Source organism: Myxocyprinus asiaticus, chromosome 10 (assembly GCF_019703515.2).
Source record: "Myxocyprinus asiaticus isolate MX2 ecotype Aquarium Trade chromosome 10, UBuf_Myxa_2, whole genome shotgun sequence".
NCBI classification, from domain to species: Eukaryota; Metazoa; Chordata; class Actinopteri; order Cypriniformes; family Catostomidae; genus Myxocyprinus; species Myxocyprinus asiaticus.
In genome coordinates, this window is record NC_059353.1 from 36,172,640 (window position 1) to 36,186,373 (window position 13,734).

The 13,734-nt window shown below is 38.9% G+C and overlaps 1 pseudogene; it reads right to left on the reverse strand.

The window, feature by feature from the left end:
* The window catches only part of LOC127447591 (zona pellucida sperm-binding protein 4-like), a 44,911-nt pseudogene extending 31,817 nt beyond the window's left edge, over positions 1–13,094 (reverse strand).
* Between the last annotated feature and the right edge of the window lie 640 nt (positions 13,095–13,734).

A 13,734-nucleotide genomic window follows, 5' to 3' on the forward strand; every position in this document is an offset into this window, starting at 1 on the left:
TCAGTTTTTGCTTAAAAGCAAAGCAGAGATGTATTCAAGGATTATCAGTCCAAAGCCTGAAGGATTTGTTGGAATTCAGAAGTATGATCTATAATGTGAACTAGGGACTATAATATAAATCTATAGTGCAACTATTTCAGTAGTACTTAGTGTAGCATAGACATGATAGTAGTTCAGTTTTCATTTAGCATGCAACGGGACCTAGTACAAATCCCAACCTAATGTGAACGCATCTCATTCCTTCTTGATTCTCTCTCCTTGTCTCACTAACAGAGTTGAAATGTTCTTCAGCATACTAATATAAACAATATACATTTAATATGACATATGATGTGCATATAATCAGAATCTGTAGATATAAGTTTGTGAAGGGCATTGGTTCCAGTCTAAAAATAAACAAACCAACAACCACAGCTGTCTATCCGCCAAGAGCAATGTCTGCTTGATGTGTGAATGGCTGCTTGCTGATTTACGTGTTTGGTAATGACATTATTGGGTCTCTACATAGTCCTCCTTTTTCTCTGTGCCTGTGTGGTTTTGCAATTTCACAGGCGATGACTTTAAAAAACATACACAATATGTTAACCTATCTAAAATGTCATATTTCCTCAAAAGTGCTCACACAGCTGTTCATTTAAATGGAAATGGAGTGAACTTTGAAACATACAACCTACGCTTTCCCTACTAATTTGAGGGCATTTCACCTCAACAGGGACTGATGAAGTTAGTTGAATGGGGCCATAAATAGCATAAATTCATCTGTTCACAGTGAAGACTGGTAAACAAACCTGTCAGTTGTACATGAAAGCTTTCTACTGAAATTGGCTGATTTATTCTTACTGTGAGAACTCCTGTGCATATTCCTGAGCAGAATATACATGTCTGACACCACAATCATGCATACAGTGGTTATTAAGGGCCTTGTACCTGTATGGCCAGATGTCGATGTACACCCACTGAGTGGAGAGTGTATATTCACATGCCTTTGTGGTTATTCTCCGATGTCCTCCAAGTGGTTTTTACAGTGAAAGAATTGAGACAATCTTATTCAAACACTTTACATTTCCCTGTGCATTTGTCAGTTTTTGCTTAAAAGAAAAGCAGAGACGTATCCAAGGCTTATCAGCCCAGAGCCTGAAAGAGTTGTTTAGATAGCATTGTGGTGCCCATGTTTAAACATGAGTAGTGTAGTTTTGCCTCTCGCTACAGAGATTATTTAGAAGAGATGGGACACTTTTATTAAAATGAATGGGAGAAATATGAACGCTCAACCAAGGAGCTCTGAGCACCCAACGTTCAACGGATGTAGAAAGGAAGTCCCGCCTTACAGTTAAAAGAGCCAATCATCTTTTAGATACAGACATCACCTGTCAATCAACTCTAGAACGCACATGCACATTAGCTATACAAGCCAGGAAAATTACGTTTTTTAGCGTAATATGTGGTTAAGAATCACAATTTATGATTCCAGTATTGTCAGATTTTATTGCTGAATTTATTTATTTAGAAGATAGGAGCTGCACTGGCATGAACGGAAATGTTTTAAAGATGGCCAACAGTGGACTGACTTGCTAGAAAGACTTTGCTACAAATGAGCCAAGAGAGAGAGAGTGAGTTTGTGTCCTGAGAGGGCAGAGAGCTATTTCTAATATATCATCCATAGGAGTTCTGAACACTGTATATAATCACACTCAGTTTCACTGCCATGCAGATGCATTATTCAGCGACAGTGGTAAATTTGTTTCCATTGAGTCTCTTTTCCTTCTCAATCAGTCTGTTTAGAAAACCTAATAACCTGCCACTCCATACTGGCTATGTAAGCAGCTGACTTCTATGTCCAAACTAATACATTTTAAGTTGAAAATATATTCAACAATTTCATCAAAAACAACATAAGTGACTACTGTACAGTAATTTAAAATGCAGAAAATGCCATTCTCAAACAGCGCTCCACACGGGAGACAACTCACAACTGATTGCAATAGAGTTAGCTTTAGCATGTTGCTAAGCTAACAATAAGTCTGCACAGAGTGGGTGTAATGGTAGCCATCTGGTATGTGATAGCTGTACAGTGTTTAAAACCTCACTCTCCTTGCCTTAAGTGACGCACTAGCGACTGAAGCTAGAGGCCGTGGCTTTTATAGCCTCCTTGCTAGCACGTCCAACTCTCATTCTGGGGATAAACGGTTCGAATCCTGCTCAGGGCGGGGCGGGTTGGGTAGGACCGGTGACATGGGCACATTTATGATGAAGTCGGTACAATACTATAATAAGCATAAAAATACACAGCACACACAAATACTGGGTTAAATATTCAGTTTTTAATTATTTTAAATGATTTTTATCTATACTTTTCAGTATTGAATAAATTACACATTTATTTACAATCAACATTTATCTCGATTTATCTTGTATATTTTCACTGAGCTCGTCATAACGCATTCTGGAATTGCCTTCTCTGAGAAAGATATATGCAATGCTGCCTTACTGATGCTGCCTCCCTGTATTGTAAGATGCAGTAGCCTATAATTAAGTTCCATACCTTTCGGAACAGCCTTAGCATTGAGAGGACAACTATTATTACTTAAAATGCTGTCTCTGCAGGCAGCTCACTAGCTTTTGGAACAGAGTTATTCTCTCACTTTCTGAGCGAACAGTGCCTGGGCTGACTATCTGAACCCTGTGACTGTGCTGGTGCCTAAATGCCAAACTGTGAAACAGAGATGTGTGAAGTGTTTTCCCTCGGTGGGCAGTCAGAATCATCAGTTCTCCATCTGCCACTATCAGTCACATTTCTTGGCTTTAAGCAGCTCTTCGCTTGGATCCACACAGCAATAAGGTACACACACACTCTAACAATCACAAACACTCATGCAGGCAGACACAGGGGCTCACTAATGCTGAGGTCTGACATGAGATGCTCCAGTAATGGGATGAGAGCAGCATCTCTTGAGTTTACCACACACACTTAAATGGGAACGGCACAGCTGTGGATTCTATTTTAGCATGATGGATGCTGGTTGGGGAAAGAGACCTCCCATTGCCCCATACTAATAGCCCCATGGATGGTGTGTTTGTGCCTCTGCAAATGTATGTCTTCCATCAAAACCCTAGACTTTGGAAATAGTTTCTCTTTCCAGACATATTTGCTGACATCTGCTGAGATAAGAGGGTTTGTAGGGGTTGGTATGAGGACTCCTGTTTGGCTACACTTCCACAGGTGCTTGTTTTCCATTTGCCTTAAGTTTCTTATGGATTCATGTTTTATCAATTAACATCTAAGCTGGTTTGCTGGTCTTAACTGGTGTAAGCTGGTCTTGCTGGTATCCCAGCCTGGCCAAGCAAATGCCCAAAACCCATCTAAAACCAGTACACAGATCAGCTTGACCAGGCAAGGAGGCAAGCTATGACCATCAAACCATTGTTTGCTGGTTTAAGATTTTTTTTTTTTTTTTTTTCCAGCAGAGATTTTATCTGGTACTACTCCATACTTCCTGTTTGGTAAATTATCTAGGGCATTAGAGAGTCTTAACTGGTTTTAACTAGTCTAGCTGGTGTCCAAGCCTGGCCAACCTGGTCTTCAGATGATCTAGCTGGTCTCCTAGCCTGGCCACTATGGTACTCAGCTAGTTTGGCTCATCAACTGGCTAGTCTCCCAGCTTGATCAATTGACAAGTGCCAAAATCCCCTTTAAAACCAGCCAGCTGACTAGGCTGGGAGACCAGCTTAGACCAGCAAACAAGCTTAGGCTTGTTTAATATGTGTTTTTGAGCAGGGGTTTCTTTTGGCACTACTTTATACTTTCCATTTGGTGAGGGATCCAGTATGGTTTTTTAATTTTTTTTATGGAATTTCATGGCTTGGATTTCTTGATTCTTGCCGTTGTCGTTTTGTCTTTCTCACTTGTCAGTCTCTGGCTGCAACAAAATTTCTTGTAATTCAACAGCAAACACCTCACAGCTTCTCTGCTTTATGTGCTGCCTCCAGCCTATCTAAATGTTTGCTGTGTAATGGATTTGACACACTCTTTTAAAACGGTTTCTTAGATTTCCTTCCACCCACTCCAAAGCTGCCAGTGGGAGTGGAAGGGATGGGCCACTGTCTCCACTTCACCTTTGCTGATCATTCAGGCTTAGAGGCTATTAAGCTGAGGAATTCTTTGTTTATCTCATTACTTCTGTTAAGTGTAGAAAAAGCAATAGAGCTTGTATCCAAGATTTAATTTGGCACCTAGCCTTTAATGAACACTTTCTGGTTAAAATGTATGCTAATTATGCAATATCACACATGCAAGTGTGCTGTTATACTGAATGTCAGCATGACTGTGACCAGCCATGTTGGTTTTCAGTACAGTAGCATGATTGCGAGTGTTACATTGCTTTTATACAACAGTTCTATACAATAATTGACAGTATATTTAAGACAAAATATTTTCTATATTTGTTCCACTAACGAGAATAGTTCCAAAGAAGCCAAAGCAGACTGACAGCCTGTCTGGAATGCCGAAAACACAGACAAGCAGAGTGATGCATGCAGTGAAGCATCCCAATGCTTTTATACTAAATAACCGCACCCTTCAAACACTGCTTGTCCAGTCACATCAGAGGACCAGAACTAATTGTAGTATGATAGATGTATACAGTAGTGGTGCTAACCACCACACAAACCATGAAATCGTGTGGGGCCCTGGATGTCTGGGGGTCCCCGGTCGGAAAGCTGAGCAAAATACTCAAGGGGTGACACTGTTTTCAGCTGCCTTGGAGCTGTTCACATGCATTGTGAAGGCAAAGTGTGGCAGATTCACCCATTCACACAATTCCAAACATTTCAACCTGCTTAGTTATATATATATATATATATATATATATATATATAAGAAAAATGCAACACAGTATCACAGAAATGCAGGAGGTGAAAATGTTTCACATTCACCAGATTTGTAATAGAGGACATTGTAAACTGTCAAATATAATTTGACACTGCAGTGCACTATTAATGTTCCGTCAAAATAAAAGCACCAGGTGACGAAGTAAATTACAAAAATATATTAGTGTATAAAACTAATTCTCAAAATAATAATCCAGTATCATACTATTATAATAAGCTTGACTGTACAATAATAATTGAAAATAAAAATAAAAAATCATCTGGGTTCCTAAACATACGTTAGTGAAGTTCTAGTTTTTGCACACCCTGTTTTATTGTTTTCTAAAAATATTTGTAGGTAAATATTGACTGTATTGGTGCATATAAATTATAAACTAAATACCATTCTTCCTTGTCTATTTAGTGGAAAAATGTATTTATTATGTTTTATTTCAATAAATATTTTGAATGTACTTGGCTACAAAAGCTGTTAGAAATTATTTTTAAATTAAGATATAAAGTCAGTTTTATGTATTTTCCCCCATTATATGCCGAAAGGGGGCCCAAGGATGGATGGTTGCTTTGGGCCTTGGAAATCATAACCCCGCCCCTGAATGTATAAACTCAACTGAGGGTTTGAATTAATTATATGAAAAGCCTCTGTGTTTTCAGTAAACATACTGATCTTACAAAACCTTTACACAGAGCAGTTAATCACTGATTTAAAATAAATGCTAAATGCAATTTGTAACTGGAAGTTTTTAAATTGTAAATTAAAGATCACTGCCATTTAGAAAAGCATACATTCTTAGAAAAGGTTCTTTGAGCCAGGTGGAATGGTTCTATATAGAAACTTTTAGGGATTCCTAACATGCAACCCTAACATTTGGTTTGTTTATTGTTTAAAAAAAAAAAAAAAAAAAAAAAACATTTAAACATTTAATGGATATGTGAATTGAATAGTTCACTTCAGCCATCCCATGTCAAAAGTTTGATGCCAACTCTCTGCACTGAGGGGTCTTGACACCACATAAGATCAGGTTGAGGATGCCGATCCCTGTAAATATGTGAAACATTTACTAGACCTGCTGTCAATATACAGAGTAATTAAAAAATTGGTATCTCTCTAAAATGCATCTTAATTATATGAATTGGAGTGTTGTGTTTTATCAGTATGAAGATGGCCAAACCAGTAATGCTGCACTCCAGAGCCACTGCAGACAGAAATTAACCATTATTTAGTATCATAAAAAACTTGATGCAATGCAAAATAATGAGAAATAATAGAAAAATGTATCTTTTATGACATTATGTCAGAGGTGAAGGTCTTCGCTAAAACCCATGTTCAACCAATATGGCATCTTCAATAAAAAGATAAATCATATTTTTGAACATGACAATAAAAAACAAAACAAATACTCAAGTTGAGAAATTGAAACATTTCCATCACTTCCTCTCTTTGACTCTGGACATTTGGCATTCACACTCTTGAAAAAGAGCTTGATTAATCTCTTTATATCAGTGCAGCTGTCTTAATTCAATGCTTTGATGTGCTTCTGGAAACTAGTTTAGTTTTTTCCCATGTTTTCTAGATGCAAAGAATTTAAATATAGCATAACCTCATATCAGGATTATAATCCACAGAGATTTTAGTGATTCAATTCTGAAATTACTAATCTCGTGCCGGAGTGTAATCGCAGACCTGGACGAAACAGTTGTCAATATTTATTCTTTGTGCTTGCTGAAATAAACATATAAGTTCAAAAGCGCTACACGCTCAAGTTGTTTGCTGTTTAAGATCAACACAAATGTTTGCATATTTTGTTGAATTACGAGTCAAGATCAGATTATACCATAGACTGTATATTAATACTAAGAGAAACCTGTCGTCTAAAAGAAAAAAGGACATTGGATCTGATCATCTGTCATTTATCCTTTTCAAATCAAACCCAAAGCTGTAGAAGTACATTGTAAAAGTTTCATTTTTCTGCAGTATGAAATTCAAATGCAAAAGTAATGCAGTGTAGTGTTCAAAACTATTTATAAACAAAACTTTCAATAATGTAATTTATGCACATACATACATATATACTCTAAGCAATCTTTTGTGCAAAAAGGGTTATTTTTTTCTGTAAATCTTTATAAATAGAACCTTTTTGGCATAAAGGGTTCTTTGGAGCTGAGTGAAGAACAACAGGGTTCTATATAGAACCCCAAATAACCTTTTTTCTAAGAGTGTATTACATTTATATTACATTTATTCATTTGGCAGATGCTTTTATCCAAAGCGACTTACAAAAGAGGAATACATTACAAGCAAATCGTCTTAAGGAGACAGTGCTATGAAAAGTGCTGTATTACAAAGTTTCACTAGCATCAGGATAGTAGTATTCAAGACAGATTAAAGTGCAACAGGAATTTTTTTTTTTATTATAATTTTTTTTTTTTTTTTTTTTTTTGTGACTGGTTAAGTGCTCAGGAAAAGATGGAGTTTTAGCCATTTTTTGAAGAAAGAAAGTGAGTCAGCTTTACGGATGGAGTTGGGAAGGTCATTTCACCAACGTGGTAGGATGAAACCGAAAGTCCGGGAAAGTGTTTTCGTGCCTCCTTGTGTTGGTACAACAAGGTGCCATTCCTTAGCTGACCGCAGGCTTCTGGTGGGAATGTAGCTCTGCAGAAATGATTTTAGGTATGCTGGAGCAGACCCAGTGACCGTTCTGTATGCCAGCATCAGAGCCTTGAATTTGATACGTGCATCAACCGGCTAGTGATGGGAAGATCGGATTTTTTTATTGACTTGGATCTTTGAGTCTCGTTCAGCAAAATGAACAAATCTTTATTCAAGTCATTTAGTTCATGTCGTTCATTTGAGCAGAATTAAATTAAAATGTTACATTTTCAATAGACAAATCCCCCCAACACGTCTACTTAGCAAACTTTGATTATAGTCCCAATAAGGCAAAATTTATAATGCAGTCAAGGACAAATTATGAGAAACAGAAAGATTAGTTCACCTCTGGAATCTTCTTGTCAGAGTCATTCGTTCTTTTGTCACTGCATAGCGTATACGGCTGTCATGTGACAAAAGAACGAACGACTCAGACCAGAAGACTCGAGAGGTGAACTAATCATTTCTGTTTCCTGTGTGAGCAATGCATAGCATATACGGCTGTCACGTGACAAAAGAACAAACGACTCGTACCAGAAGACTCGAGAGGTGAACTAATCATTTCTGTTTCCTGTGTGAGCAATGCATAGCATATACGGCTGTCACGTGACAAAAGAACAAACGACTCGTACCAGAAGACTCAAGAGGTGAACTAATCATTTCTGTTTCCTGTACAGCGCCTATGCGGTTTTCACGTAACAAACGAACGGAGGTTGCGCAATGCACATGCGCGGTCAACACAAAATGAACGAATCACTCTCTGAGACTACTCGTTCTTCTGAGTCACATAAAAGATTCATTCAAAATGAACGAATAGTTCATGAACAACCCATCACTACAACCGGCAGCCAGTGAAGAGAGACAAGGAGTGGTGTAACATGCGCTCTCTTTGGTTCATTAAAGAACAGATGTGCTGCTGCATTCTGGATCATTTTCAGGGGTCTAATTGCGCATTCAGGGTGGCCTGCAATGAGATTATTACAGTAGTCCAGTCTAGTTATGGCAAGTGACTGAATAAGAAGTTGTGTGGCATGTTCAGAGAGGAAGGGTCTTATCTTCCTGATATTGTAGAGTGTAAATCTATATGATCGTGTTGTCTTTGAGATGTGGTCTGTGAAATTTAGTTGGTTATCGATGGTTACCCCTAGATTTCTGACCATTTTGGAAGGCGTTACTGTAGTTGAACCCAGCTGCATGGTGATGTTGTGATCAAGAGCAGGGTTGGCTGGAAAGACAAGGAGCTCTGTTTTGGTGGGGTTAAGCTGCAGGTGGTGTTCCTTCATCCAGGCCGAGATGTCTGCCAAACAGGCAGAGATTCGAGCAGTCACCATGGTGTCCTTGGGCTGGAAAGACAAGTAGAGCTGTGTCATCGGCATAGCAGTGTTAAGAGAAACCATGTGCCTGAATGATGAGTCCCAGTGATTTTGTGTATATAGAAGAGAGAAGTGGCCCAAGCACTGAGCCCTGAGGTACCCCAGTAAGTAGCTGATGTGACCTGGACACCTCACCACTCCAATCTACCTTGAAGGACCTACCTGAGAGATAGGAATTAAACCAGTCAAGCACAGTTCTTGTGATGCCCAGAGCAGAGAGGGTGGAGAGTAGGATCTGATGGCTGACTGTGTCAAAGGCTGCAGAAAGGTCCAGTAGAATGTATGAATGAACAGAAGAATATTGCAATTTAGAAAATGTTTATTAGCACACTTCATTAACATGCCTATAATTGTACTCAGCTTTGACTTTGCAGGCTGGGGGGTTTATACATTGTTGCGATGAATCAAGAGAGATACACAGATATGGAACACATTTCCTTTAAAATCACAATGTTTTAGAATTAGTTTCATTGCACACATTAACTTTTAAAAATTATGGCACAGCACAAAACTGTACAACAGGGAAATGTGGAAATCCTTAAATATATGATGTATAGGTAAATCTACCACACACAGAGACTGAAATAAGACTACAATAGGGGTTCCTGTTGCTCAGCTGATAGAATGATGCTAACAATGCCAAGATCATGGGTTCAACGATAAACCGTATACCCTGGCCTGAATGCATTATAAATTGTTTTTCCTTCTGATTCACAGCCTGACCAATGATCCTTCAACAATGGGTTTTTTTATCCAGAAAATGTGATTGCAACTTTAATGATTCACATGTGGATGCCAATGGTAAAGTAATTGTGTCCTGTTAGGGCAATTTCTTTCATTGGTGTAACCTGGCAGCTTCCACAGCACAGGGGTTGAATACATATGCAAGCAAGATATTTCATTTTTTTTTTCTTTTTTTCTTTTTTCGCAACATAAAACCAATGTCTACTATATATATATATACACGTCCTCCCAAATGCTGTGAAGGGGGTGATTTGATCCCCCCATCCCCAGTCATGCATCTGTCCTTGTTTATATATTTTAATCAGTGCTGAAAATAATTTCGTTTGAGATACCTTGCAATTGCGTGGCTGTGAGTCTGTCATATTGAGACAAAAAATAAATAAAATTAAGTCCCCCCTCCGTTGAACGAGTTGGTATCGCCCAACTAGATGGCGGTGTCCTGTGGTACCTGTTACTTTTCTCAGCGCTGGCCAGGATGCATGAACTCACAGTCATTTATTATTACTGGATGAGGATTTCTAAAAATGCTTTTATAGATAATGCTGAGGCGGATTTTCATTCACAGGTATGAATCCTTCCCACATAGTAAACAGACTTGGCCCAAGTGTGGCCTCAATCTGGCACTACAATTATCAGTTTTTATTAAAAATAACTATCCAGTGTAAAATGTCTCCAAATGTATATAAAGCGTTCTTAGATTTAAATACGGATGAATGAAGGATTTCATGAAACATTAACCCTAATGTTTTTCTGAATGTTTGATATGATACAGTGTATACATTTTTAAGAGTATGCATTGAATTAGGGATGACGCGATTATACGGTTAATTTAACTGTACGAATTTAGAATCCACGGTTAAAAACTTTGGTAAGATTGTGTAAGCCTAAATGGGAAATCTCTTGCACATATGTGTGTGCTGAAGCTGTTGCTATGGTTACGGACGGTGGCCGGCGCTTTAATGGCCAGGTGTCCACTGAAAGTGAACTTTCAGTTCACGTGACACTGAAGCTTAAACACACAGATTCCAAAATATAACAGAGGAATTCGATCTACCAGACTCATATCCATTAAAAAAAAGCGACTTAAATCATCTGTTTGCTGTTTTTATTTTGGATATTCGTTATACATTCGATTCTTCCTTTAACATTAACTGGTATGTAATCGCAAAATAGTGGCGGTTCATGCTCAGTCTCGTTCAGACAATACTGTAAATCATAATAGCAAAAGTAATTATGATGTTATTCGATAAATGTAATTGTTTTAAGCATCAAAAGTGAATAACGCTCAACAGCGAAGCAAACAAGGGCAATCCAAGTTAGGGAGTGTTTCAAAAGTGCAAAACACAGAAATATCGGCTAAGAGATAGATTATTCCATAACTATATTAAAAAGTGGTTCTTTTTACATGTGTAATGTTAATGTTGGTAAAAAAAAATGAAGTTAAATTTAGATCATTTTTAATTTTCTTACGATTTATATCCCTGTTCAATGTAAACTGAATGCTTTAATGAAATAAATCAATTTAACTTTCTGGCTTTTTCACCTAAAGATCTCACATCACCTGCAATGTATTTATGCACATCTGCTACATATCTTACACAGCTCTGATTATGGAAATATGTTTTTGTGTATTTTTCTACTAAAATCCATTTAACATCTTGTTAATTTGACCTGATGATGTCACACCACCTGTAATCTGTTCACAAACACATATAACACATCATACATTACTTGGAATTTGGAAATATGATTTTGTGTATTTTTTATGAATTTTTAAATATTTCAAATCCATATAACTTCCAGATCACGTGACCTGATGATGTCACAACACCTGTTATATATTTACAAACACCTATAAAACATCTTACATGACTTGGATTTTGGTTTAAAATGTGTATTTGTTATGAATTTTAATTTCTGAAATTTAAAATTTGAAAGCAATCTACCTCCTTTGACACAGGCCAGACTTGAATTTATGTTATGAGCATGCCTACCTTAATGAATAATGACAAAGCACTGGCACTACCCACTAAGCCACATTCCAGCCTGCTTTGCTGCTATTTAGTATGCAGCTATTAACAATTTTAATAAGTGACCATAGCTTGTAGTTTGAATGATGCCTGACATGGGTTTTGAACCCTGTGTTTGAATCTTGGTGTTGTGAAGACCCTGCTCTATCCATTGAGCTACAGCAGTTACTTCAAATGACCTGGAAGGCTTACATCACATCTGGATTACTAACTCAAAGGACTGTTTACCCACAAATAAAACTTCTGTCATTAATAGCATTGTATGCTTATGTGAAACCCTTATTATTGTTCTTGTTCCATGTTACACAAAAGTTACTTACATGCAAGTTATTTAGCTGATTATCCAAGCAGATGTTTTCCATACAACGAAAGCAGATGCTGGTGGATGTCATGCTCCAAACAGGAAGCAAAAGAGTAATACTCAGTTGTCCTTATAACTTGTGCAATAAATTCCAAGTCACTAAAGCCATATAATACATAGAGCATATACATTTGAATGAGGAACTAATCAAAATTTAGGTTGTTATTCATTGAAAACCCAATGAAAACAAGTTTCCCTACATTTAAAATGATCTCATTCACATGAGTATCAATTGTTCCCTTTCAATTACGGTCTCTCAACATTGCGTTGCTGACGCTATGGGAAATTCCTTTCTCAATGACCTAATTGAAGCCCTTTGTACAATAACAGCAATTCTAAAATTGGCAATGGTGTTTGAGACCCGCCCCTTAAGACGCACAGTTGGCCTATATAAGCGAGTCCGAAACCATAATTTCCTCAGAATTCTTCTCCTTCAAGACAGCGAGTTCATCTCTCATCTGGACAAGCCCTCTCATCTCTGCTTCGCCATCGAAAAACACTCCACCAGCGGATGGGTTCTTTTCCCTCAGATGCAAGCAAGACGACTCATTGCCTTGACAGCACAGTGCCTGCATTAAAATGACTGACCTGCTCCCTTGCAGTGTTCCGGCAGAGACATTTGTACCTTTATTATTGCTATGATATATTGTATACAATTCAAAAATGTGTATATCTTAAAGAGTCGCGTGTGTGTAGCGCGTCTTTGTCAAGTGTTTTCTATGCAAGAGACACATCCCGCCATCAGACGGGCATGAGATATGCAACCGCTGCCAGGGCCGAACCCACGCTGAAGCGGCTTTCATGGAGACAGACTGCCCTCATTGTGAGGGCATGAGTCTCGGGACGCTCCACTCTAGAATCGCCCTTGTTCTGAGGGACAATTCCACCTCCTGTGCCCCCCCACCTACCTCCTCTGTGACTTCCGAGGGACCACACGAGCGAGGTGGCACGGCGAGGCCACGAGGTTGAGCTGGAAGACTTCGGGAGGATCTCACATCTCCTGATACAGCATCCTCACCAATGAGAATCTCCGGCCTTCCATCGGAGAGCATAGTCTCATTACATTTCCCAAGTCGCAGCATCTATGGTGAGTGGTCAGGTCCGACGGAGAATTTTGCCGCTCCTCCCTCCAGTGAGGGTGAAGAGTGTACACATGCCACTGATACTGAGCTGTTTAGCATCCTCTCACGGCTGGTCAAGGAACTCAGCTTACAGTGGTCCCCTCCAGTCAAGCTGGAAAGATCTCATCTGGATGAATGGTTCCTACAGTCCGGCCGTCAAAAGACTGTGTCCCAAAGAATAGCGCCATTCTTGCATGCCATACTCTGCACACGCTCAGGTTGGAGGGGCTGTTTGTTTCATGTTGTTCGATTGGACAACATTACAGTAGTAGCTTGCATAAATCGCCAGGGCGGAATCCAATAGCTGCCAATGTTGAGCCTGACACGGCACCTCCTCATTTGGAGCGAGCGCCATCTCCTTTCCTTATGTGCGACAAACGTCCCAGGCCGCCTGAACTGTGGCGTGGATCTGATGTCCCACTAGGGAGCTATGCTCAGGGAATGGAGGCTTCATTCTCAGACAGTCCTGAGGATTTGGGACATATTCGGTAAAGCAGAAGCGGACCTGTTTGCCTCCGCAGAGACAACCCACTGTCCCTTCTGGTACTCCATGTCCCAAGCATCACCAGGC